The sequence below is a fragment of the Penaeus monodon genome, chromosome 27 (assembly GCF_015228065.2).
Source record: "Penaeus monodon isolate SGIC_2016 chromosome 27, NSTDA_Pmon_1, whole genome shotgun sequence".
Taxonomy (NCBI): Eukaryota; Metazoa; Arthropoda; class Malacostraca; order Decapoda; family Penaeidae; genus Penaeus; species Penaeus monodon.
Window position 1 is genome coordinate 3956885 of NC_051412.1, and position 405 is coordinate 3957289.

Consider the following 405-nt stretch of genomic DNA (forward strand, 5'->3'; position numbering starts at 1 on the left):
GCTTCCAGTTCAATGTAGTTCTTAGTAGTCTAATGTAGTTCTAAGTTTATGATAAGACGACGTGTTACTAATTATTACATAAATTCATTATTAAATCTATAGTACTATATTTCGTCAGTCTTGCCAGTGTTAATTTCAAGCATTTTATACACCACCTCTCAAAACAGAAAAAAGAAAAAGAAAGTATAGACATTGTAAGATTTTTATGAGCAAGTGAAACGAACGAAGATGAATGCACAAGGGAAAAACTCCAACAGGCAGGTGAGAGACAGGGAATTGACAGGTTGCGGAAAATATTGTTAATCCTGGAGCGTTGTGAGGTAACCCTCTATCGAACAACCATCGATTTATTTTGTTATTTACATTCTCTATCTCTCCCCCTCAGTATTTGCGCAGTGTTCATTC